At 51.2% G+C, this 27,048-nt stretch overlaps 1 protein-coding gene and 1 non-coding gene across 2 annotated transcripts in view; one reads left to right on the forward strand and one right to left on the reverse strand.

Moving 5' to 3' along the window:
* The window catches only part of LOC123356240 (zinc finger protein 850-like), a 170,679-nt gene that overhangs the window by 77,684 nt on the left and 65,947 nt on the right, over positions 1-27,048 (forward strand). The window lies entirely within an intron of this gene.
* Positions 11,260-11,331, reverse strand: TRNAC-GCA. Its single transcript has one exon. It is a non-coding gene; the product is annotated as a tRNA-Cys (tRNA).

Here is a 27,048-nt window from a genome sequence, read left to right on the forward strand (position 1 = left end):
ACGAGCCAGTGGTGGTTCTTCAGAGACAAACTTGGGATGGAGGCAGTTACCTGTGTCTGTAGTTCTCCACTTTAGCTGCCTAGTAAAAGGCTGATGGTTCAAACCCAGTAGAAGATGGTGGGTTTTGGGTTTTTTTAGTGATGACAGTTCAGTACATTTTAACAGGCAGAAAATCTCCTCTATTCTGGTCTAGCCCCATTTGACTCCTTCTGCCCATCTTCTTCCTTCCCCCTCAATATCTTTCCTTCCCCACTGGGAACATACAGAGATGAACCCCAGTCAGTCTGTGTCACAGAGAGTCTGTATCTTCTAAGGAACATGGGTGAAGGATTCCAGCTGAGAACTGAATTAACTCCGCTCACCTGAGTTAGAAACATTTGTTTCTTTCAAGCAGATAGTGGGAAATTGGACATTAATTCAGAGTCAGGTGGCAAGGCAGAGGCTTCATGAACTTGATCTCCAGGAAGTGCAAGAGGATCCCCAGGAAGGAAGGAAGGAAGCTTCCTTTAGTCTCAACCTGGGGTCTCCTGGAAGTTGGAAAAGACCTTCAGTCACTGAGGACCTCATGGGATCGTGCTGCTGCAGAGGCTCCAGAGTCCTGGGTGCAGGGAGGGGGTCACTGCACAGTCTGAAATGGAAGGGAGGACCCTGGAAGGGAAGGGGGGAACAGAAAATGGAGAGGAATGAAACAGAGCAAACGCCTCCTCTCCACTTCCCGACCCAGCAAGAAATGTTATCAATGGGGAAATTCCCCACCATGAACAGCAGAGAACACAGAGACATTTGCCTCAAACTGAGCAGTAGGGTGACCGGATAGCAAGTGTGAACAATCAGGAGTGGGGTAATTGGTGCCTATATAAGTCAAAGCCCCAAATATCAGGACTGTCCCTACAAAATCAGGACCTCTGGTCACCCTACTATTGCCTCCTGTCCCAGTGAGAGCAAAGAGCTGCCAGCGCTGGAGCTGTGGGCTGCTGTGCTGTCCTTCCCAGATGCTGGAATAATTTGCAGCATGGAGACCTGGCTCGGCACTGATTGGGTGGAAGATCTGCTTGCCCCAGTGGGTGAGGGGGTCCCCGGGGGAAGAGTCTGAGCAGGGGCAGGGCCTGGGGGCAGAGCACAGGCGGGGCCATGGGCTGAGTGCTGGTGGCTCCCCCACTGCTCGGGAGGTTCTGTCCCTGGCACTCCAAAGGCAGCAGCCCAGCCCCCTCCAAAGGGAGGTGCGTCACATCCAGCATTTCTTGCCCCCTCAGCCTCTCCGAGCCTCTTATACCCACCACCCATGCGCAGTGTCACTGGTAAATATGGTCAGAGGAGATGCTGGGGGCCTGGGATGTGAAATCACTGGATGAAACTGGCTGCCTGAGCCCAGCCCTCAGGGAGTAAATCCTCAGAAATCTCACCCCTGGGTTTGTAATCAGAGAATATCAGGGTTGGAAGGGACCTCTGGAGGTCATCTAGGCTCCAGCGAACAAGACCCTCTGTGTGTGAAGGGAGGGTCTGTGAGGGGGAGGGTTATGGAGTGTCTCTGGAAGGGGATGGGCCGAAAGGAAGAGGGGCCATGGAGGTGTCAGTTTGTGGGGGAGGGGCTGTGTGAGGGAGAGTCCATGGAGGGGGGAGGGGCTGTGAGGATATTGTCACCTGCAGGCACCAGGAGCCCCCGACATGGGAGTTGAACTGCTCCCTCCCTCCAGATGCTGTGGGGGGCCCTAGAGCCCAGCATGGAGCTGCTGTCCCTGCAGGGTCCCTGGACATCACAAAGGGGTGATGTGAGGTTACTGCCCCATCAGCCCTGGGGTGGGGGACTGGAGCCCCTGGAACAGCCCTGTGGGGACTCAGCCCTGAGGGGAATTCAGTGTCTCTGGAAAAGCAGGTCTAGGTATGGGGATTCCCAGCTGCATTACAGCAGCATGAAGGAGAAGAGAGAGTTACTGCTTTAGAACAGTCTGGGTGCGCTGGGTGTGAAGGAGGGTGCCCAGCTCTCAGTCTGCAGAATGGCTGACCCCAAACGTTCAAAAACCCTGAGTCAGACTCATCAAAAATCATGAGATTGGCTTTAAAATCATGAGATTATATAAAATTAATAAATTTGGGGATCTTTTTATTTGCCTTCTGCTTGATGAGCCTTTAGGGTGCACTGGGGTGACATTTTGAATTTTTCTCCACAGCCACAAGAGCTAGAAAGGTTCTGTTTCCTTAAGAGCAAAGGCTGAAATCATCACATCTCCACTTGACTCCAGGAGCTGGGACTTTAAGGAAAATAATAACCCTCATGAGACTCAAGGCAAAATCTTTGGAGTTGGCAGCACTGAGTTGGATTGAGTCTTTATTCTCTGGGATTCCCTGGAGCAGGGGTTCCCAACCTTTTTCTTTCTGTGCCCTCCTCCCCCCTCCCCCACATGATATAAAACATCCACAGAGCATCTGTGCCACAACAACTGCTTTTCTGCATGTCCAGTAGATTAAAAGCCAGGGCTATTATTAGGAGGTAGCTAGCAGAGCAATTGTGCAGGGTCCCACAACACAGGGGCTCCCATGAAGTTAAGTTGCTTCGGCTTCAGTTCCAGGCAGGAGGGCTCACATTTCAGATTTCTGCCCTGAGCCCCAGTGAGTCTAACACCAGCCCTGCTTGCTAGTTTATTTTGGTGGGGCGTCCCCTGAAACCTGCTGGCTGACTCCCAGGTGGCTCTGGACCCCTGGTTCAGAACCACGGCCTTGGAGCTCTGTTTAGAAGAAGGGAGAAAAGCTGCTGCCTTTCCTGATGGCTGAACTCAGGCCCTTAGAGTGGGATATTCCTGCCCTGCCAGCAACACCAGGAGAGCTCCCTGAGGAGTTGCCAGGCCTCAGGGATGGTCTGAGCCTGCAGGGCCCCCAGGGGGCAATGAAGCAGCTGGGTCAGGCTGGGCACCTTGATTCCCAGAGAACTGCCCTGGCTCCTTGCTCAGCAGCAAAGAATAATTTCTCCCCCATTCCCCCAATAAATCAGCCTGGAGCTAAGTGCAGAGCTGGGGGTTTCTCCTTTCACTCCTGCTGGGGAGTGCCGGAGTCCCAGGGGGCATTTCTAGCAGAGCACTCGGAACTGAACTGGGGGAACCAACCTCTCATTACAGAACGCTCACGTTCAGACCACATCTTTATTTACAATTTTTTATAATATGATAGAATCCTTCAATCCTAGTGTCACCATCGATAACATCATTATTATCATCATCATTATTGTTATTTTTTTCATTATCATTTACATTGGAGTCTGGATCTTGACTATACCTTGACCAATAATTTTGGACCTTGACAAAAAATAATGGCTTACCCCTAAGAACGGGGTTGTGTTACATTCCTTACGTCCTCGCTCCATCTTGTGGCCATTTCCTTTCCCTCCTTTCAGTGAAAGGCTTTGGGATTTTGTGTAGAAACTTTCTTTCCTCGTGAGAGACCCCGGAGCGGGGGCTGCCTGCATCCACTAGATTAGAAGGTGATCGACAAACACCCTTAAGACAAGGGAGCCGTCCCTGTCAAAAAAAATCATCTCCCTTCTTCACTTGAGTGACAGCCTGAATGGTTCCTTCTCCGGGCAGAGCCCCAAGGATTGGCATCATCAGCAACAAAACCATGTGTACTTAGCAGCAACCAAACCAAAATGTGCTTTAAAAGGAACCGTCTCCTTCCTTCTGGGGTAAAATTTGCCATTAGAGTCATTGATTTTAATTTCCCTTCTCTGAGGGCAGAGATGGGGTTGGAGCTACCTCAGGCTGAGATGTAAAGCCCATGTCCCCATCTGTTAGTCACTCTGGGAACCTGTCTTTGCTCCCAGCTGACAGGCTGCCCCCAGCCTCTCCAGTCAGCTCCTTAGTGCTGGGGGGGGGTGAGTCACTTGACAAGCATAAGTGGTACATAGGAGAGCTACTTTCACCAGATGCATTGGTGGTATAGTGGTGAGCATAGCTGCCTTCCAAGCAGTTGACCTGGGTTAATTCCCAGCCAATGCAGGGATGTGATGTTTAATCTGCTAGGAATTGGTTTAATTTCAGTTACATTGTATCAGTTTCTCAATGGAATGAGAGAATCAATGTCCCAAATCCCAGCAGGTCATTAAACACACAATGGAGGAAGAAAGGGGCAGGACTATACAGTGAGCTGCTGGAGTCAGCCGTGTATTACAATGTTTTATTGATTTTTATTTTTTTTCCCCTTTACTTCCCTCTCCCTTTTAGACTCAGAGCCTTTAAGGTCAGAAGGGACCAGTGTGATCATCTAGCCCGACCGGCTACACCTTGCTGGCCAAAACACCCCACCCATCCACTCCTGTAATAGATCCGGGGGAGGGGAGCCTGGCTGCCGGCAGAGGCCACCCTGCTGCAGCAGGAGCTGGCAGCATCAAGCTTCTGCCCCCACAGAAGAGAGCGGGGGGGCGGAGAAGAGCAGGCTGGGCACTCTCTGGACGGTGGGCCCAGCGCCATGGCACCAGTCGCACCATGGTAAATCCAGTACTGGTGGGAGGGGAGGCAGCTCTGTGCACTGCCCCTACCCCAAGCAGCACATGGAGGCCCTCTGCTCCCCTCCCCCAATGGGTGTGCAGAGATGTGCCAGCAGCACTAAGGTGGCTCCCTGCCCACTCTGCCTCCATCCATCCGTGCCGCTCCCAGAAGTGGCTGGCATGTCCCAGCATCCCCTGGGGCAGCGGGAGTGTCTCCATGCTCTGCCCCTGCCCCGAGTACCAACTCAGCAGCTCCCATTGGCCAGGAACTGCAGCCAATGGGAGCTCTGGGGGCAGCACCTGCAGGCAGCGGCACACGGCGACCCCCGGCCCTGCCCACCTAGGAGCTGCTGCTGGAGGATTGTGTCACTTTGGGAGTTGCAGTGCCTGGGGTAAGCGCCACCCATCCTGCACCCCAACACCCTCCCCCAGTGCAGAGCCAGCACCCCGCACCCAAATTTCCTCCCATAGCTTTGCTTGTCTTCCTTTCACCCAGAACCATCTTCCTTCTCCTGGGCTGCAAGTAGCCATCCCTGGGAAGCCAAGAGGCAGGCACAGGATTCTACCTCCCAGCCAACCGCACCTCCCCAGGCTTTGCAGAATGAATGGTGATGCTCTACTAACCCCATTTAGCTGCACTGAGGCGCTTAGCTTCTGCCCTGCCTTCCTCAGCTCGACTTTCCTCTTTTTCCCCATTCCTGCCTCACTTCCTCCTTTGGCAGGTCACACAAAGGAGCCAGCAGGAAGAGCCGGCCGCCATAGGCCAACCTCCCAGGGCAGAGGAGGCCAAGCCACAAGCCTCCAAAAGGTGACTGGCCAAGATCCTCTAGCTTTCCCCTGCTGATGCCAAGGCTTTTTCTCAGCTCATTTCACCACCCTCTGCCATGCAGGGGTTGGGGTTACCGCAGGACAGGCCAGTGGCAGCAGTAGGAGCGCTTTGCTGGACAGGCAGAAAAAATAAACCCATCTGTTTCCAAACCAGGGACCTTTTACATATTAAGCAAATGTGATAACCACTACACTACAGAAACTCACCTGTAGTGTTTTCTCCCTCCCTTCTTAAGAACATAAGAACGACCATACTGGGTCAGACCAAAGGTCCATCCAGCCCAGTATCCTGTCTGCTAACAGTGGCCAATGCCAGGTGCCCCAGAGGGACTGAACCTAACAGGCAATGATCAAATGATCTCTCTCCTGCCATCCATCTTCACCCTCTGCCAAACAGAGGCTAGGGACACCATTCCTTACCTGTCCTGGATAATAGCCATTCATGGACTTAACCTCCATTAATGTATCTAATTCACTTTTAAATCATGTTATAGTCCTAGCCATCACAATCTCCTCAGGCAAGGAGTTTGAATCATAGAATCATAGAATCTCAGGGTTGGAAGGGACCTCAGGAGGTCATCTAGTCCAACCCCCTGCTCAAAGCAGGACCAAACCCAACTAAATCATCCCAGCCAGGGCTTTGTCAAGCCTGACCTTAAAAACCTCTAAGGAAGGAGATTACACCACCTCCCTAGGTAACCCATTCCAGTTCTTCACCACCCTACTAGTGAAAAAGTTTTTCCTAATATCCAACCTAAACCTCCCCCTCTGCAACTTGAGACCATTACTCCTTGTTCTGTCATCTTCTACCACTGAGAACAGTCTAGAGCCATCCTCTTTGGAACCCCCTTTCAGGTAGTTGAAAGCAGCTATCAAATCCCCCCTCATTCTTCTCTTCTGCAGACTAAACAATCCCAGTTCCCTCAGCCTCTCCTCATAAGTCATGTGCTCCAGCCCCCTAATCATTTTTGTTGCCCTCCGCTGGACTCTCTCCAATTTATCCACATCCTTCTTGTAGTGTGGGGCCCAAAACTGGACACAGTACTCCAAATGAGGCCTCACCAGCGCTGAGTAGAGGGGAATGATCACATCCCTCGATCTGCTGGAAATGCCCCTATTTATACAACCCAAAATGCCATTAGCCTTCTTGGCAACAAGGGCACACTGTTGACTCATTTTCAGCTTTTCGTCCACCATAACCCCTAGGTCCTTTTCTGCAGAACTGCTGCCCAGCCATTCAGTCCCTAGTCTGTAGCAGTGCATGGTATTCTTCCGTCCTAAGTGCAGGACTCTGCACTTGTCCTTGTTGAATCTCATCATATTTCTTTTGGCCCAATCCTCTAATTTGTCTAGGTCCCTCTGTATCCTATCCCTACCCTCCAGCGTATCAACCACTCCTCCCAGTTTAGTGTCATCTGCAAACTTGCTAAGGGTGCAGTCCACACCATCCTCCAGATCGTTAATGAAGATATTGAACAAAACCGGCCCCAGCACCGACCCTTGGGGCACTCCACTTGATACCGGCTGCCAACTAGACATGGAACCATTGATCACTACCCGTTGAGCCCGACCGTCTAGCCAGTTTTCTATCCACCTTACCGTCCATTCATCCAGCCCATACTTATTTAACTTGCTGGCAAGAATACTGTGGGAAACTGTATCAAAAGCTTTGCTAAAGTCCAGAAATAGCACATCCACTGCTTTCCCCTCATCCACAGAGCTGGTTATCTCATCATAGAAGGCAATTAGGTTAGTCAGGCATGACTTGTCCTTGGTGAATCCATGCTGACTGTTCCTGATCACTTTCCCCTCTAAGTGGTTCAGAATTGATTCCTTGAGGACCTGTTCCATGATTTTTCCAGGGACTGAGGAGAGACTGACTGGCCTGTAGTTCCCTGGATCTTCCTTCTTCCCTTTTTTAAAGATGGGCACTACATTAGCCTATTTCCAGTCATCTGGGACCTCCCCCGATCGCCATGATTTTTCAAAGATAATGGCCAATGGCTCTGCAATCTCATCGGCCATCTCCTTTAGCACCCTCGGATGCAGCGCATCCGGCCCCATGGACTTGTGCTCGTCCAGCTTTTCTAAATAGTCCTGAACTACTTCTTTCCCCACAGAGAGCTGGTCACCTCCTCCCTATACTGTGCTGCAGAGTGCAGCTGTCTGGGAGCTGGCCTTCTCTGTGAAGATAGAGGTAAAAAAAGCATTGAGTACACTAGCTTTCTCCACATCCTCTGTCACTAGGCTCCCTCCCTCATTCAGCAAGGGGCCCACACTTTCCTTGACTTTCTTCTTGTTGCTAACATACCTGAAGAAACCCTTCTTGTTACTCCTAACATCTCCGGCTAGCTGCAACTCCAAGCGTGATTTGGCGTTCCTAACTTCACACCTGCATGCCTGAACAATACTTTTATACTCCTCCTTGGTTATTTGTCCAATCTTCCACTTCTTATAAGCTGTTTTTTTATGTTTAAGACGAGCAAGGATTTCACTGTTAAGCCAAGCTGGTTGCCTGCCATATTTACTTTTCTTCCTACACATCGGGATGGTTTGTTCCTGCAACCTCAATAAGGTTTCTTTAAAATACAGCCAGCTTTCCTCGACTCCTTTCCCCGTCATGTTATTCTCCCAGGGGACCTTGCCCATCAGTTCCCTGAGGGAGTCGAAGTCTGCTTTTCTGAAGTCCAGGGTCTCTGTTCTACTGCTCTCTTTTCTTCCTTGTATCAGGATCCTGAACTCGACCATCTCATGGTCACTGCCTCCCAGGTTCCCATCCACTATTGCTTCCTCTACTATTTCTTCCGTTTGTGAGCAGCAGGTCAAGAAGAGCTTTTCCCCTAGTTGGTTCCTCCAGCACTTGCACCAGGAAATTGTTCCCTACACTTTCCAGAAACTTCCTGGATTGTCTGTGCACTGCTGTATTGCTCTCCCAGCAGATATCGGGGTGATTAAAGTCACCCATGAGAACCAGGGCCTGTGATCTAGCAATTTCTGTTAGTTGCTGGAAGAAAGCCTCGTCCACCTCATCCCCCTGGTCCGGTGGTCTGTAGCAGACTCCCACCATGACATCACCCTTGTTTTTCATACTTCTAAATTTAATCCAGAGACTCTCAGGTTTTTCTGCAGTTTCATACTGGAGCTCTGAGCAGTCATACTGCTCTCTTACATACAACGCAACTCCCCCACCTTTTCTGCCCTGCCTATCCTTCCAGAACAATTTATATCCATCCATGACAGTACTCCAATCATGTGAGTTATCCCACCAAGTCTCTGTTATTCCAATTACATCATAATTCCTTGACTGTGCCAGGACTTCTAGTTCTCCCTGCTTGTTCCCCAGGCTTCTTGCATTTGTGTATAGGCACTAAAGATAACTCGCTGATTGTCCCACTTTCTCGGTCTGAGACAGGAGTCCTCCCCTCTTGCAGTCTCCTGCTTGTGCTTCCTCCCGGAATCCCACTTACCTCAGGGCTTTGGTCTCCTTCCCCCAGTGAACCTAATTTAAAGCCCTTCTCACTAGGTTAGCCAGCCTGCTTGCAAAGATGCTCTTCCTTCTCTTCGTGAGGTGGAGCCCGTCTCTGCCTAGCAATCCTTCTTCTTGGAAGACCATCCCATGGTCAAATAATCCAAACCCTTTGACATGCTGACTGTGCGCTGTGTGAAGAACTTCCTTTTATTTGTTTTAAAACTGCTGCCCATTACTTTCATTTGGTGTTCCCTAGTTCTTATGTTATGGGAACAAGTAAATAACTTTTCCTTATTCACTTTAAGGTGTGGGTTCTGGGCTGGGCTGACTTTAGTCCCAGACTGGGGTCTCCTGAATGATGGGAAACATCCTTTGCTGCTACCCAGGGACAGCAGGCTACTGGTGACATACCAGGGCTGGGATAAGAGGGGAATGTTGCATGGACTTTATCATACAGGCCCCATCCTGCTTCTCAGAGCCCACAGGCGAGAATCTAGAGAAGGGTGAGTCATTTCTCAGCTGCATTCTCAGGAGAAGCCGGTAGCTGTCCTTGACCAGACACCCAGGAGAGCAACCACAGCAGTTCTGCGGAGAGCTCTGGCTGCCAGGGGATTCAGCTAGGAGAGAGAGTGCTGGGGGCATTGCAGTTTTTGCAGTGGGGCTGTCTCAGGAGTCACAGGTGGCTTTGTTGGTGGGGTGGGGAAGTAGGGACTACAGGATGTGAGGCTGGCTGAAATGAAACTGCACAAAAAAACTCCCCCTTTGCTCCAGCTATGGCCCTACTTTGGCCTCTCCCCCTTTCATAAATATCTCCATATCTACCCCGGCTCTCAGAAACCCCCTCTCTCCCATGGGTATTTTCACAGTTTCTTCCTTTTTTCATGGAGAGAGAGAGAGAAAAAAACAAACCTATTAATCTGAGCTACCAACACACTTCACAGCATGAAATACACAATTTTGTGTTCAGTGAGTTGTGTTCATTTACATAACATGAAAAAATGTGTTTTGGTCAATGCATGAAAACCCCCCTGCATTGAACAACCCACTTGATATAGTCAATGTACTGCAGAATATTTAAAGAAGTTAAGAAAGATGTGCTTATAAATTAACGTGTTGTGCCATTTACATATGCACAAGACACAGAAGAAACTGAATTATTTGAGTTACTAAAACTTCCATTTTCTCACAGCATTTTAGTTCTCAATATTGTTTTAATTTGCTTATTTTTTTGGAACTAGAAATGAGGAAAGAGCACATTGAAGTCAGTGGAATTACTGCAGTGAGGGATTAGTCTCATTATTTGCCACTAACAAAACCTTTGTTAACATAGAGTTAACTTTGACTGTGAATATCTCTTACCTTCCAGAACATCAAGTTCAGTAAAACTCAAACTCTGGAAAAACAGGGAATACAGAGTGAGGGTACATGCCCAGATAACCTTAACTCTGCCCTCTAGAAGAGAATCCGTGATAGTATATGAGAAAGGTTTGGGGACAAATTACATCTACTTCCTAAGAGTTTGTTTCTTCTGTAACTAATTGATCCTGGCCCCATCAATTGATCCTGGCCTGGTGTCTGGCTGTGGAATTTACTATTTACTATTTTTATCCCCGTATATTTAAAGGCAAAACTGTTTTACAAAAGCTCCTTTATTCTAGGTTATACAAACAGGCCATTTCCCCAGCTATTTCAAGGAGATGGAATTTTCCTGACCCACAGGGAACTTAAACTAACATGCTCAAGTTCACACATTCCTTAGGAGAAAACGAAGGGGAAAAAACAAAAACCAAAACCACCAAACCGTTGCTGTTTCTACCCAAATGATCAATGACACCAGAAAGTGAGACTGTGCAATTAACTGTCTGGTACTACACTGACTCTGCAGTTATTTAGATGCAGACACACCCAGCTCTACGGTTGGTAAACGTACAGAGACTCTGCTGCTGCTCATGAACTAGAAGCACATGACCTCAACAGCTCCCATTCAAATGTATCTGAAAGTTACAAGGACCAACGATCTGTGTTAAAGGAAGGTTGCCATTTATTAGAGCCCCAATTGATGCCGTGTGCACAAACAGAGGATTGAATGTGTAACAGGGAGGTTGGTAAATCTTGGTTATTTAATTTTTGTAACAGGCTCCTGTCCACCTCCAGTACAGTTTTCAGTCCCAATGGCAACATACCAAATGTAATACAGACTAGTCCATTCCTCCCAAGTGGATATGGTTCTTGTTCTTCTGCACATTGTAGCCCATGGAGGCCAAGGACCTGCAAATGTGTCTTCATGTGCCTTTGTTTAATTGATGAAAACAAACCTAGACACTTAGAGAATTGGAACTGATTTCTGCTGGGGGACATGTTTGCTAGGTTTTTATGCATTTGCACAGGAAAACATTGTGTGTGTCCATTCATTTCAGGGATCCCTATTTAGTGGAGCTCCTGAACATACTGGAAAGGGAATTATTTTGATTGAAGAAACAGATTTGTGAGAAAACACTTGGATTTGAACCAAAGACCACTTGATTTGCAGTCAAACACTCTACCACTGAGCTACACCCCCTTGACATTTGCATAGGCAAGTCAGTGATCTTAAGGATTTTGAAGGACAGGCTCTGCCTCAGTGAGCTCCTTTTCTATTCCCAGACCACAGGAGTTTTAAAAATGGAGTTTGATTAAACTTTATATATACATGTAGACACCACAGCTTACACACCCACCCACCCACATAGCTTCCCCCCACTGACATAGCTACCACTTCTCGGGGAGATGGGTTAACTACATGGACAGGACAGCTCTCTCCCTTCTGCTTAGAGCATCTTCATTATTTATGAATAGGTGGGAAATAACCTCCTGAATGGACAGGAACCAATTTATCAAATATTGCTGTGTCTGCATTCAATATGGGTAACTGGTCATATTGGGCTGGATTAGTAGGAGCACTGCAAACAGATCGAGGGGAGTGATTATTCCCCTCTATTCGGCAATGGTGAGGCCACATCTGGAGCACTGCGTCCAGTTTTCACCCCCCCCCCCCCGCCCCCGTCCCCGTCCCCGTCCCCATTACAGAAACAAATTGGAGAGAGTCTAGGGGAGGGCAACAAAAATGATTAGGGGGCAGGGGACTTACGAGGAGAGGCTGAGGGCAGGGCCGCCCAGAGGGGGGGCAAGTGGGGCATTTTGTCCCAGGCCCTGCAGGGGCCCCCATGAGAATATAGTATGCTATAGTATTGCAACTTTTTTTTATGGAAGGGGCACCTGAAATTGTTTTGCCCCAGGCCCCCTGATCCTCTGGGCGGCCCTGCCCAGACCATGGCACTGTCTCCCCACTCCACCCCCTTCCCTTGTTCTCCTCCCTCTGAGGCCCCACCTGTGCTCCACCCTCACTCCCATTTGGCCACTTCCCACCCCTGCTCTTCCTCTTTGGCTGAGGCCTGCTTGTCCACCTTTCGCTCACTCCTCTCCTCCCCCAAGGCCTCCTCGCGTCTCTCCACCCCCTACCCCAAGATCTGCCTGCTGCCCCCACCTCTCTGCCCCCTCCCCTGAGACTCACCCTACCCATTGCCCACACCTCTCTGACCCTCCCCTGAGACCTGCCCTGCCCACACCTCTCTGACCCCTCCCCTGAGACCTGCCCTGCCCACCACCCACACCTCTCTGAGCCCTCCCCTGAGACCTGCCCTGCTCACACCTCTCTGCCCCCTCCCCTGAGACTCACCCTGCCCACAGCTCTCTTAGCCCTCCCCTGAGAACTGCCCTGCTCAGCACCCACACCTCTCTGCCCCCTCCCCTGAGACCTGCCCTGCCCACACCTCTCTTCCCCCTCCCCTAAGACCAGCCCTGTCCACCACTTGCATCTCTCTGCCCCCTCCCCTGACCTGCCCACCACCCACACATCTCTGCTCCCTCCCCTGACCTGCCCACCACCCACACCTCTCTGTCCCTCCCCTGAGACCCACCCTGCCCACCACCCACACCTCTCTGCTCCCTCCCCTGACCTGCCCACCACCCACACCTGTCTGCCCCTCCCCTGAGACCAGGGGTGAAAGTAACTTAAAGGACTTACTGGTACTCCAGAGTCCTGCGGAGGGTGATGGGCCTCAACTGGAAGAGGCATGGCCTCTATCGGAAGAGGTGGAGCCTTTAAATCCTGGGGCTTTTAAGTCAGGATTTAAAGGGCTCAGGGATTCGGCTGAAGCTAGGAGCCGGGCCCTTTAAATCATCCCCAGAGCTACCAGCTGCAGAGGCGGCTGGGAGCCCTGGGGTTTGGGCAGGAGTGAAAGTAATTTACATTTCTTACCCATATGGTCCAATCGCAAGCAACCCACCCACCTCTCCTACGTACTTCATGGATCCCTCCCATTGCATGACATAGATAGAGAAAATAAAGCTACTATTACTACTACCAGTACTGTCTGTAATGAAACTTTACTATTGGAATAAGCCTGAAAAAGTGAAAACTCACTGTCACATTTTTCTCTGTGTCTTCCCTCCTCCTCCTCCAGCCAGGCTGCCGATGCTAAGCTCTGTGCTTTCTCCCTGCCTGGCACTCAGCAGCTGCTGCAGAGGCTTCCCTCTAGCTTACAGTAGGGAGCAGGGAGACTGCCTCCTACATAAGAACAGTTTAAACTCAGTTGTTCCCTTATGGTTCAGCCCCCAGGATTAAGAGAGGTTTCTAGCATCTTTGTTAATTTCACTCACAGTTGTTAGGGGTCGGGTGTGTTTGACCATGGCAGGGGCAGTTCTTTTCTGATGAGGGGATCTCTCCAGTGATGAGCTGCCAAAATATTAACAACAGGTTCCCTCCTCCTCACCTCACGAGGGGGTCATGGCCGCCCCCCCACTCGGGACTCCTGCCCCATCCAACTCCCCACGTTCTTTGATGTCCCCCGGGACCCCTGCCCCATCCACCCCCCTTCCCTGACCCCTGACTACTCCCTGCCACCCCATCAAACCCCTCCTCTCATTCCTGATTGCCCCCCGGGACCCCTGCCTCATCCAACCACCCCTTCTCCCTGTCCCCTGACCACCCCTGGAATCCCTGTCAGTGACTGCCCCCCCCAGGACCTTTGCCCCCATTCAATCCCTCTGTTCCCTGCCCTCTGACTGCCCCACTCCTATCCACCCCCCATGACCCCACAAACTCCCCTGCTCTCTTCCAACACCCCCTCCCTGCTCCCTACCCCGTTACCGTGCTGCCTGGAGCCACTCGGCCAGGACCAGCACCGGTGCCGCGGGGGCCGGACCAGGACCAGGCAGGAGCTGCGGGGCCAGGACCAGAGCCAGTGCTGCGGGGCCCAGGCCTGGCCGGGCCGGAGCCACAGCACCGGGACCATCACCGGCACCGGTGCTGCGGGGCCCGAGCCGGGCCTGGCCGAAGCCAGCACCGGCGCTGCAGGGCCTGAGCTGGGCCGGAGCCACGGTGCCTGGACCAGCACTGGCACCAGCACTGCAGGGCCCGGGCCGGGACAGAGCCGCAGGGGCCGTAACCAGCCGGGCCGGAGCCGCAGGGGCCGTGACCAGCACCGGCGCCTAGGACCGGCTGGGCTGGAGCCGGTGCTGCGGGGCCCAAGCCAGGCTGGAGCCGCGGCGCCGGGACCAGCACCAGTACCACGGGGCCGAGCCGGAGCCGCGGGGCTGAAGCTGGGGGCGCTCGGCGGGGGCTGGGACAGGAGGGGGCTGGGGCGCTCGGCCAGGACCAGGAGCCAGGCCGGAGGGAGCCACGGGCACTCGTCTGGGACCGGGCTGGGGCTGGGGGGAGCCGCTCTCCGGGACCAGGAGCTGTGCTGGAGGGAGCCGCTGAGCCAGCCGCACCTCCCCTCCCCCCGTGCCCCAGCTTACCTGCCTGCCTGCTGCTTGTTCAGGCTTCCTGCGAACATCTGATTCGCGGGAAGCAGGGGATGAGGAGGAGAAGGGGGCGGAGCATTCAGGAGAGGAGGGGTAAGTGAGCTTGGGCCGGAGCTTTTGTTAAATAAAGGAAGCCCTTATAGAACCAGTTGTCCTGGAACAACCTGTTCTAAAAGGCCTGCTACATTTAACAACCAGTTCCTGCGAACCGATGCAATCTGGCTCAAGCTCACCACTGATCTCTCCAATACTAATGTACACAACAAATACAAGCATTTGGCTGCACAGCTTAAATCCAGAGCTAATAAAAGCAGGTGGAAGGGGAAAACTCACTGTCACGTTGTTTTCTCGTCTCCTCCCTCCTCTTCCAGCAAGGCTGCAGACAAGGCTCTGCATTCCTCCCTCCCACCCCCTCAGCAGGGGTTTTCCTCTAGGCTCTAGCTTTCAGTAGGGAGACAGGCTGAGATGCCTGCTGCTGCTGCCTGCATAAGAACAGTTTAAACTCAGCTGTTCCCTATGCAGTTCAGCACCCAGAGTTAGGAGCTATTTCTGGCATCCTTGTTAATTTGGCATGGCAGGGGCAGTTCTTTTCTGCCCCCTGGATGAGGGGATCTCCAATACTACTGAGATACAATAGTAGGGGCCGGTTGCTGGGATCAGGGCAGTTGGCGGCAGGCTGCAGCTGCATTGTTTGTGACACACACATTCATACATACACATACATACTGTATATATTACTGTCCTGTGGGGAAGGTGCTAGTGCCCTTTTAAGGAGGGTGGGGGTGGAGACAAGTGTTTCTGGGCTAACAACTGGAATAGCCTTCATGAAATATACAAGATATTTAGAGAAAGTTTTGTCAATTTCAGCCTCTGCACTCTGCAGATAGGACAAAACAAAAAGAGATCTGAGATTGCAGCCGATCTCCTAAGGACATTTCAGGTGTTTAAATCAATATATAAAGAGGGTGGATTGGAATGAAAACTACTATTTCTTTCAAAGGAGGCACAATAATTTCCCTGAATATTCAGTTTTCCCCTCCAATCCCTTTGTGGTTTTGTCTATGGGGGCTATTTGCTTTCCCTGTGAATCTTTAGTTGCTTTAGCAAAATTGCCTTGCCCAAAATAAACCCTAATCATCACGACACATCTTTCCACCGTGTTCTCCATGTTTTTTGTGTTGTTTTTTTTAAACAGTAACATTTCAAAGAGGATCTGCAAGCAGTTTGGACATCACAACCATGATTCTCTGCTGGGGAGGGAATGGGATAGATTTGAACTTGGAAATGGTTCCTGATTTTGATTGTGTTTAGGAGATCCCCTCATCCTGGGGGCAGAAAAGAACTGCCCCTGCCATGGTCACACACACTCAACAACAACTGGGAGTGAAATTAACAAGGATGCTAGAAATGGCTCCTAACCCTGGGCCCTGAACTGCACATGGAACAGCTGAGTTTAAACTGTACTTTTGCAGGTAGCAGCAGCAGGCATCTCTGCCAGTCTCCCTACTGCAAGCTAGAGCCTATAGGAAAACCCCTGCTGGGGAGGAATGCAGAGCCTTGTCTGCAGCCTGGCTGGAGGAGGGGGACGGAGGAGACGAGAAACCAATGTGACAGTGAGTTTTCCCCTTCCACCTGCTTTTATTAGCTCTGGATTTAAGCTGTGCAGCCAAATGCTTGTATTTGTTGTGTATATTAGTATTGGAGAGATCCCCTCATCCCGGGGGCAGAAAAGGACTGCCCCTGCCATTGTCAAACACCCCCTCCTTTCCCCCCAGCTACTGTGAGTGAAATTAACAAGGATGCCAGAAACCTAGCCCTGGGGGCTGAACAATCAGGGAACAGCTGAGTTTACTTTAAACTATTCTTATGCAGGGAACAGGCTTCTCTCTCCCTCCCTCAGACAGTCTCCTTTTCTTACCAGTCCTCCATACCGGCCCGTACCAGCTTACTTTCACCTCTGCCTGAGACCTGCCCTGCCCACCGCTTGTACCTCTCTGCCCCCTCCCCTGACCTGCCCTGACCACCACCCACATCTCTCTGCCCCCTCCCCTGAGACCTGCCCTCCACACCCTTCTCACCTCTGTAACCTCTCCCCTGAGAACCGCCCTGCTCACCACCCATGCCTCTCTGCACTCTCTCCTGCCCTGCCCACCTCTCTAAGCTCTCTGCCCCTCCCCTGAGACCCACCCTGTCCACCTCTTTCTTTGGTCATCTGTTGTTATTCCTTGAAACATCAAGGATGGAATAAAAAGCTGAGTTTACTCCAGGGTGAGGAAAGAAAGGAGCCAACAACCCCCTGGCAAAGCTCAGTGCCCCAGAGAAAACCTGCCCCCTGCTATCGCAATCACTGATGTACTGGGGATATGAAGGGAAAGGGACTGTCTGAATGATCAAGGCAGGAAATGGACAACAAGCTACAGCAACGTCATTAACCACAAACACACTCTCCTCATGCTCCAGCCAGAAGGGAAAGGAGCAGGAATTCTTGCTGTTCAGCCACGGACACACTTATACAACGGCACAGCAGTGTGTGTGTTGTGGAAGCTGGTCTGAGAAAACAACTGGAATTGATCAGTCAGTGAGAACAGAACTAGAATGTAGTGAGAGCCCCTTATCAAGCAAGTGGTTGTGTCCGAGTTGTTAAGGCGATGAAGTAGAAATCCACGGGGGTCTCCCTGCGCAGGTTGGAATCCTGCCAACTACGGAGGAAGTTGTGTTTCTTTAGCTTCAATGGAGCTAGGTCTTGTCTCACTCTTAAGCTATGCCTACACTAAAGGGTAATGTGGCTTTAGTTAAGGTGTTTTAATTGAACAGCTGTTGCATGTCCACCCTGTGTCACCAGAGCACATCCATGCTAGAATCTCTTGGATTGCCACAGAGAGCAGTGCACTGTGGGTAGCTACCCCACTGTGCAACTGGCTGCAGGGTGCTTTGGGAAGGGTTTGCAATGCCTCACAGGCTGGTACAACATCACATGATGCAGGTTTCTCTATCCCATTGTTCCATGGGCATCCTACTAGATTGCCAGCTGCATTTCAACTGCAATGTGCGTGGTGGGGTAGAGAGCGTGTGTGTGTTGCGGAAGAGTGAGTATGTCGGCACACTGTTTCTAAGTTCAGACAGCTGCTGGAAGCAACCAGTCCTGAGGCAGGGGGCAGGGGACAGCCCTGACATCAGCCCCCCTTCTCTCACTGGCTCAGCTCAGCACAGCAGTCTCTGTCACATACACACACACGCACACACTGCTGCCTGCTTAGCTCTGTGTCAGGGGTGCTGGAACAGGGGGTTTAGAGGGCCATGGCCCCACCACTCTTTACTGGCTGTTAGGACAAATGATGGAGTGGGGAAAGGGTGCAGTCTTGGGGAAGAGGCGTTCTGTGGGTGGGGCCTCCGGGGGAGAGGTGGTGTGAGTGAGGGTCCTTAGGGAAGGGGTGTCATGGGGGTGCCACAGTTCGGACAATGGTGCCCCCCCCCCACTGTAAGGAAGCTCCCGCTGCCCCTGCTCTGTGTTGGCAGAGCAGGAGAGAGCAGCATTCCACGGCAGAGATTTGCTCCCCGGGGGCTCTGGCAGGGGGGCGCGGGAGGTGATTTAAAGGGCCCGGGGCTCCGGCTGCTGCAGGGAGCCCTTGACCCTTTAAATCACCAGCCTGGGGAAGCCGGGCCGGGCTGGCACAGTGTACCGGCTCTTGCCGGTACCCCATACCGGAACATACCGGCTTACTTTCACCTCCAGAAGGTCCTCACATGGATCAATAACTGGTTAAAAGATAGGAAACAAAGGGTAGGAATAAATGGTCATTTTTCAGGATGGAAACAGGTAACTAGTGGTGTCTGTCCTGTGACCAGTACTAGTCAACATATTCATAAATGATCTGCTAACCAGTGAGGTGACAAAATTTGCAGATGATCCAAAACTACTGGCTTGCTTCCTAGAACGAACGCTCCTTGAGTGGGGTGATCCACAGGGAGTAGCTCAAACCTCCAAAGTGCCTGGGCAGGGGCAGGACATTAGCACAGCAAGGGAGGGGTGTGGCAGTGACATCACAAAGGCCTTTTGCAGGACCTCAGACTATTGGTCAAAGGTGGTGGGGAGGTGGTGACCTCACAGAGAGATGCTGACATCAGCCAGGCAGGAGAGGGGCGAGGGGCCAGGGAAACCTCAGAGACCCCTGTGGCTTTGCTTCAGCAAGTCTCCTTCTCCAGGTCTCTCTTTGAGGACTGAGAGAGTATTCGGGTTCACGTACGTGAGCGCCAGGAGGAACCGCTTTCGAGTTTTCTCCTTCCCTTTTAGTGATTTTACTAGAAAACAGCTGTCCCTGTTTAGAAGGTAAGAGCCTCCTTGAGGTTTGAAACCTGTTCAGTCTGATCCATCTGGTGACAGTTGAATTCTAGGCATGGAAAACACGAGCTTAAGGAGGTCAAATTTTATTTCGCACCTGGGATTTTGTCCCTTAGAATTACTGGGGACATTAGGGTTTGTCCTTTTTGTTTCACCTTTTCCTCCATCCATCCCTCCCTCCTTTCTCTTTGTTTCTTGCTTCTTTTGTCCTTTCTCCTGTTCCCCTCCCAACACCAGGAGCAGTGTGTGTGTGTGTGTGTGTTTTGCTGGGGAGTGCTCGGCAGCTCCCACTGTGGGAGGTCCACCCAAAATTGTGGGGCTGAAATAGTGCTTGGGCAGTGATCCCCACCAGTGACCTGGGCCATCCTTTGGGCTCTCTGGTGAGAACCCTCAGCCTCCCGTCCTCAGTCTCTACCCTGATTGGCTGAGCAGGGGATTATTGACAGGGAGGAGACTCAGGTCCTTGTTGTTCTCTTTTAAGACCAAGGAAATAAGTCATAACCAGTCATATGTTTGATGTATTTTGCTGCTTCGCTGCATTAATGGTCTCTGAGCAGTTCATGATTCTCTCTAACATTGCAGTTCTTCTCAAATACTTACTGGATAATTACTGTGCACTGTTGTTGGTCTGGAGCTCATTTGAGAGCACTTTATTCAGGTCATTCAATGTCTGAAATTCAAGATCCAATGGTTAGTTTGAAAATCAGGGCTCTTGGGTCCTATTCCCAACTCTGCCACTGGCTGGCTGTGTGACCTAAGACAAGTCAATTCTCCTTTCTCAGCCTTAGCTTCTCCCTCTTTCATGTAGAAATAATAATGATCCACTCCTACCTACCTCAGTGTGGGTGGAGGATGGGGATCCATTGGAGAGTGTCACTAGGAGTAGTGCATAATATGAGATGTTCTATCATGTTTACTCCAATCAGATTATGACATAATAGAATAGCTGAAATAGTCTATTTTATTTGTATTTTTTTATTTTGAAATTTTTAAGAGCAGCAACTACTTAGCTCAGACTGAAGCATCTTATCTCATGTTTGTGATCTAAGTGTCTCCTCTTTGTGTGCAACGAGACAATTTAACACACTCTGACAAACAGGAGATGCTTTTGTTTTGCAACAAAATATTTTTGCAAAGAATGTTCATCCCACTTGTTATGATTTCGAGAAACAAACTGGTTTAGTCTGAATGGGATTTTCTGACAGAAACGGTTTCAATGAAATTTCCCCACCATCTTGATTCCTGGGCTCTATCCCTGCCTCTGGAGGTTTTTTGTCCATTAGAACAGGAGTCAGGACTGGTGGCTTCTCTTTCTGGCTCTGCCACCACCTTGCTGTGTAGGCCCTTGGGTAGGTCACTTCCCTTCTCTGGTCCTCAGGCTCCTCCCCATCTGTCCAATGGGAACAGGGATAGTTCTCGAACTCTGGGTGGTCGTGAGCCTGAGTGAGATAAGGGGCGTTAAAGCCCTCTCTGAAGGAGAAAGGGGAGTTTCACAGTGTTTAGCACCAAGGAATTCTAAAGGTTTCTAAAATGTCTAGTCTGTGGGCAGTCAGGGCCGGATTAACCTTTTGTGGGCCTCAGCACCAAACATATTTGTGGGCCCCCATGTAGTCACTGTGGGCTCCGAGTGTGGGCCTGGTGGGGCAGTGGCATTGGTGCCATAGTATACCCGGTACTGAACCTCAGAGACATTTTTCATTTTGATCAAACACCCCTACATGACTATATGCATTGCCATACACAGCTCCCTCAGCCCCCGGTTTGAGCTGTACCCCCATGTGGGTTTACCAGCGTTCACAGTGAGTAGAACTTTCATAGTGACCAAGGAAACTCCCCACAGATTTATCTCCTTCCTCATTCAGACCCTCTCTAGCCATGTCTCCAGTACCCCCCTAGGACCACAGTCACCGCATGTGGTCCTAGTCTCAGCTCAGAGTTCTAAAGCCAGCAGATACCTGATCAGTTCTGACAGATCCCTCCCTCAGCCCCCATCCTACCATGTGAGCAAGCCACCTGCAAACACCATCTCCCCAAAGTGAGGACTTAGCCCTTGGGAATCTGAAGACACCAGCCTTTCTCCCTCGGCTCCCATCTTCATGCTAGTCTGCTACCTGGTCATCACCACCTCTCCCCATGCCTGTTTCCTTTCTACTTTGGGCATGCTCCCCACCAAGCTGGAAGCTCCCTCTGCAAGCCTGACCTGCTCCCTCCTTCCTTGCTCCCCTTGACATTCCTTTCCTGCTGGTGACCTCTGTTCCTTGAGGTTAACTCCAGCTGCTCTAACTTAATGGCCCCCAGTAGTCACAGAGCCACTTGTAGCTTCTCTGGCTATAGCCATGGGGCCAATTGCCAGAGGCCAGCCTTAGGCAGCTACTAGCCGCAGGAGGGGTGGCAATGCCAAGGCTGAGCATGCTTGAACCTTGCAACGGCAGCACTAGGGACTCTAAATCCTCAGCGCTGGCCCTAGGCAGCTGCAACCTCTGGAGTTAGGCACTTCCCTCCTCTAGGCCATGGCTTTAAATACCTGAGATTCCCATCACCTGCAGCAGAGGCCACCAATTCCCACACCCCCCCTCAGCTAGCACATTGGAAATACACAAATAAAATAGGAAAATGCAATCCCCATCACTTTATCGTATCTGGGCCATTCCTGTATCGAGAGCACCTGCTAAGGTCCATGTGTGTTTACGATAAACCTGGAGGAACTCATACCACAGCTGAGCATGAAACGCAACTGCTCCCAGGTGCTGCAGTAAAACCCTTTCCCTGCTGTGATGTTGCACTCCATAGGATTTTATGAAAATATGCTAATGAGTGTGACTATAATGAGACATCCCCTAGCTACCACCTGAGCTGGAACAAGGATTGTACCAGGTGAAAAGATTGGGCCCAGACTAGAAATAAGTCTAGTCTGCAAACAAAGCTCATTGGAAGACCTCTGAGAGTGAGATGTTATCTGTATTGAGCTTCATACTATATTAGGCTTAGATCTGCATGTTTTTGTTTTATTTTGCTCTCTTAGCAGCCTTTAAGTCGCTCTCTTAGATACCCTCCCACCCCTCTAACACACACACACTCTCTCTCTCTCTCTCTCACTTTTCCAAGGCATTAACTTTTCCTTCTCTATGGAGTTTGGATTCTCCATATGGGTGGGAGGCTTTTAATTCCTTAGGTTCTGCTGCCATTTCATTTCTGTCCTGTTCCAAGATTTATCACTATGCAAAGCAACGTTTGGCCTTGGGAGTGTCCCCCTCATCCTGCCTCCCACCCCATGGCAATTGAAAAGAGCCCGGGCACCCTGCCACCACTACCAGCAGCACAAGGGGGCTAAGGCAGTTTCTTGCCCACCCTCGCTCCATGTGGCACGCCGCTCCCAGAAGAGGCTGGCACATCCCTGTGGCCCCTGGGGCAGGAGCGGGGGAGGGTTTCCACATGCTGCCCCTGCCCCGAGTGCCAACTCTGCCAACTGTGGCAAAAGGAGTTGTAGGGGTGGAGTCTGCGGGCAGTGGTGTGCAGAGATGCCCCCGTCTCTCCCGCTTAGGGGCTGCTGCCAGAGGGGGGTGCGGGTTGCTTTCAGGAGATGCCCGAGGTAAATGCTGCACCTCTCACTCTTTCCTGCACCCCCAACCCAGGGGCCACACCCAAACTCCCTCCAAGCGTCTGCCTCTTGCACACCTCCTGCACCCCAACCCCCTGACTGAGCCCAGACCCTGCACCCAAACTCTCTCCCAGAGCCCAAACCCTCTCCCTCCCACACCCAAACTCCCTCCCAGAGCCTTAGGCAGGTGGGGCAGGACTTGTTCCTATTCTGGGCACCACCAAAAATTATACAAACCTGCCGCCCCTGTCCAGCCCAACCTTCTGCTGATGCACCTCAGCCCACACCCATGCACGGTTTGAAGCGTCCATTGCTTAAATTCCAGAACACTGAGGGATTTCAGCTCCACTTTGCCCAGAGGGAACCTTCACCCCACTCCCAACCAGGTTCTTGTCCATGGGATCACTGAAGGGGGGCTGGGTCCCTCGGGGTCTTTTCTCTCTCTAGGACAGGCCAGGGTGCAATAACTGGGGCATCTGAGCACCCAGGACCTTCTGTGGGGCTGCCATTCCCCTTCCCCTTCTGTGGTCTCATCTGTCATTGACTCCAGCCTTTTTTCTATCCAACGTCAGCACCATCCCAAGGAAGCTGCACTCCCCTCAAAAAGCTGGTGTCCCCTGGTGGGTGTAAATCACTGACCTCTCTCCTCTCTGAGCACTGACTGCCCCTCTGTTTCCTTGCCTCTCAGTCTGAGCAGATGGGACCTTTCCCTCCAGTGCTGGAGGATTCGCCCTTCTCATTTACCATTGTCCCAAGCAGCACAGCGAGTGGGAATCTTAAATGTACCAAAGTGACTTAGGAGCAGAAAACCCCCCAGACCTTCCATGCAATTGGCACTTGCCCCTCATTGAGCAGGATTGAAACTCCTGCAGGGAGACTGCTGGGCCACATCCCAGCTGGGCATGAGCAAAGAGCAGGGTGAAAAATATGAACCTGGAGATGCAACCCAGGGCCTCATACATGCAAAGCATGCGCTCTACCACTGAGCTACATCCCGAGATGGGCTGTGTTTGCTATGGGTTACACTCAGAGCCCTCCTGTTCCCACCGCATCCAGTGACCTATAAGCTTCACGAGAAGCCCATTCCCCTCTCTGAGGGCCAGTCCTGCTCTCCTGGAGGTTACTTGTTCATAGGGGTCACTTTTCAGCAGGGCCAGATTCTATGTGTGGGGCAGAGGGAGTTTGTGCCCTGGTCTCAGGGTGCAGCCTCTCCTCTGCATTGGGTGGGGGGGGTGCTGCCATCCCCTGCTGCAAGGTCATGATGGGGGACGCTGTGAGCAGCTCAACACCTCACCCTGGTGGGAGAAGTGGTGTGGGGAGCTCTAGGTGTTTCTAGGATCTGCTCTTTCCACCTGCCTGTAAAGTCCAGCTTTCCCCAGCACATTCACTGCGGTGCAATTGGGTAACTGTTTCCATGGCTGAACAGCAAAGAATCACTCTCAGTTTCCTTTCTATCGGCAGCAGGATTAGCCTGTGTCAGTGGTTAATGAGGTGGATCTAGTTGGAGATTGTTATTCGTTCCCCACCTTGACAATTCACACAGTCCCTTTCCTACTCAAATCTCCAGCAGCTCAGTAATCCTGGTAGCAGGGGTTGGGTCCTGAGATTTTCAGGGTCCTTTTTACCCTCCACTTGGAGTGAACTCAGCTTTTCCCTCATCCCAGACAATCCATGAAATAACAACAGCACCATAAAGAAAGAGGGGAGGGAACATCTCACTCCCAGGGCTGGATGTGCCCAGGGCCCCCTGCTTGTCCATTGTTTCCATGGAATTTGGCCCCCTGTTTTGCACAAGGGACAGAGAAAGATCTTGCTGTTCCTGTGTCTGTGCAAAGAAAATTGTGCTTCTGTATGAAAGAGAGGCGGGAAATGGCCCCATGGTGAGACAATATCCTCAGGATTAAGACCTAAGGACTCAGGCTGAGAACTAATTTAACTCCACTCATCTGGGATTTAACAAATTGTCTTCCATGGGGCCAGATCCAGCGTTTTTGCTGCCCTAAGCGGAAAAAAAAAAAGCTGCAATTGGCGGCAGCTCTACCGATGCTGCTTTTGGCGGCAAGTCCTTCCCTCAGAGAGGGACTGAGAGGGCCAAATTGCCGCCGAAGAGCCAGACGTGCCTCCCCTTTCCATTGGCCACCCCAGGCACCTGCTTGCTGCGCTGGTGCCGGCCCTGCCACAGAGACACTGGGAAGATGGGGGAATCAGGGAAAACCCATGGATTTGTTTACATTGCAAGTGAAGAATAACTGAAGCTTTTTTTGGTTTAAAGTCACTGTTCCCTGAGTGGGAATTGAACCCAGGTCATAGCAGTGAAAGTGCCAAATCCAAACCACTAGATCCCCAGGGAAGTGATGATGTTTTTCTTCTCACTTATGCTGCACTTTCTTAGGCTACTTTCTATCCACTTTCTGAAACTGCTTCATTGTCCACTCCCTGATGGGTTAAGAGCAGAGAGTGCAGGAACCCCTGTGCTCAGGGTCACAACCTGAGCCCAACCCAAGCCACTGAAACAAACTCAATGATGCTTCAGCTTCCTCCAGCAGGATCACAGAGCAACACAAAAAACCCCATGAGGGACAATCCTCCTCTGCCTTCATTTACCCCATTGCAACCCTCTCAGCAGCCCACTCTTGTGGGAAGGACACTGAGCTGATAGGAGCTCTGGCACAGAGACCAAGGGAGGGGTGTTGCTATCCCTCACTGTGAGCTGATCACATTCTGACTCCATGTAACAGGGCTCTGAGCTTTACCATCTTGTGAGTTCTGTGTCCTCAACTAGCAGCCAAAGTGCTGAACACAGTGGACCCTTCTGCTGGCAGCATGGTGATTGCACAACAGCTGCAAGCCCTTTTCCTCTCAGCTTCCCTGGACCTTCCCCACAAATGGTTTCATTAGACACTGGAGGAATCTAAGGACTTGCAGGTTTCCCTCACCCATCTCATAAAGCAAACAGTGATTCCTTTTTCTGACACTCCTTAGGAGGTCATCTAGTCCAACCCCCTGCTCAAAGCAGGACCAAACCCAACTAAATCATCCCAGCCAGGGCTTTGTCAAGCCTGACCTTAAAAACCTCTAAGGAAGGAGATTACACCACCTCCCTAGGTAACCCATTCCAGTTCTTCACCACCCTACTAGTGAAAAAGTTTTTCCTAATATCCAACTTAAACCTCCCCCTCTGCAACTTGAGACCATTACTCCTTGTTCTGTCATCTTCTACCACTGAGAACAGTCTAGAGCCATCCTCTTTGGAACCCCCTTTCAGGTAGTTGAAAGCAGCTATCAAATCCCCCCTCATTCTTCTCTTCTGCAGACTAAACAATCCCAGTTCCCTCAGCCTCTCCTCATAAGTCATGTGCTCCAGCCCCCTAATCATTTTTGTTGCCCTCCGCTGGACTCTCTCCAATTTATCCACATCCTTCTTGTAGTGTGGGGCCCAAAACTGGACACAGTACTCCAGGGCCTCACCAGCGCTGAGTAGAGGGGAATGATCACATCCCTCGATCTGCTGGAAATGCCCCTATTTATACAACCCAAAATGCCATTAGCCTTCTTGGCAACAAGGGCACACTGTTGACTCATTTTCAGCTTTTCGTCCACCGTAACCCCTAGGTCCTTTTCTGCAGAACTGCTGCCCAGCCATTCAGTCCCTAGTCTGTAGCAGTGCATGGTATTCTTCCGTCCTAAGTGCAGGACTCTGCACTTGTCCTTGTTGAACCTCATCATATTTCTTTTGGCCCAATCCTCTAATTTGTCTAGGTCCCTCTGTATCCTATCCCTACCCTCCAGCGTATCAACCACTCCTCCCAGTTTAGTGTCATCTGCAAACTTGCTAAGGGTGCAGTCCACACCATCCTCCAGATCGTTAATGAAGATATTGAACAAAACCGGCCCCAGCACCGACCCTTGGGGCACTCCACTTGATACCGGCTGCCAACTAGACATGGAACCATTGATCACTACCCGTTGAGCCCGACCATCTAGCCAGTTTTCTATCCACCTTACCGTCCATTCATCCAGCCCATACTTCTTTAACTTGCTGGCAAGAATACTGTGGGAGACTGTATCAAAAGCTTTGCTAAAGTCCAGAAATAGCACATCCACTGCTTTCCCCTCATCCAAAGCACTGAACAACAAGCCTCTCTTCCTGGGCCCCCAAATCCCTTCCACCTGGCCACTTTCACAGATGCCCCTTCCCTGGTACTGCCCTCGTTCAGCTGCACTGAGACGTTTTCATCCCCTATACCTGCCTGTCACTGCCCAGCACCTGCTCTGGCACCATTCCTGAGGGCAATCCTGCCTCACTCTCTTCCTGCCATATAGGGTCCACCAATAACTCATGTAGGAGAGACAGCTCCCATCCTTCATTGTTAAATGTCAGGCAGGCCAGCCAACCAGAGGCAGAAGCCCACATTATCTTTTTCCTAGTGCAGAGCCCAAGCTCAGGGATTCACCTTGGGTGCAGGGACCGCTGTGCTCCCAGAAAACAAGCCACC

This window comes from Mauremys mutica, chromosome 1, assembly GCF_020497125.1.
Source record: "Mauremys mutica isolate MM-2020 ecotype Southern chromosome 1, ASM2049712v1, whole genome shotgun sequence".
Taxonomy (NCBI): Eukaryota; Metazoa; Chordata; order Testudines; family Geoemydidae; genus Mauremys; species Mauremys mutica.